Source organism: Bison bison, unplaced genomic scaffold, assembly GCF_000754665.1.
Source record: "Bison bison bison isolate TAMUID 2011002044 unplaced genomic scaffold, Bison_UMD1.0 scf7180017864039, whole genome shotgun sequence".
Lineage (NCBI taxonomy): Eukaryota > Metazoa > Chordata > Mammalia > Artiodactyla > Bovidae > Bison > Bison bison.
The window spans coordinates 3,882,590-3,882,834 of record NW_011494611.1 but is presented as its reverse complement, the minus strand read 5'-3'; positions in this window follow the sequence as shown (position 1 = coordinate 3,882,834).

The window sequence follows — 245 nt, the reverse complement described above, 5'->3', positions numbered from 1 at the left end:
CATGAAGAGTGAAAAGTGAAAATGAAGTCGCTCAGTCGTGTCCGACTCTTCGCGACGCCATGGACTGCAGCCCACCAGGCTCCTCCGTCCATGGGATTTTCCAGGCAAGAGTACTGGAGTGGGGTGCCATTGCCTTCACTGAAAGGCCCTTCTAGACAAGCAGAAAAGTCATAAATATTGATGCTCCCTTTGATAGGCTGAATAATGGCCCTAAAAATTATCCAGGTCATACTGTGGAACCTGTG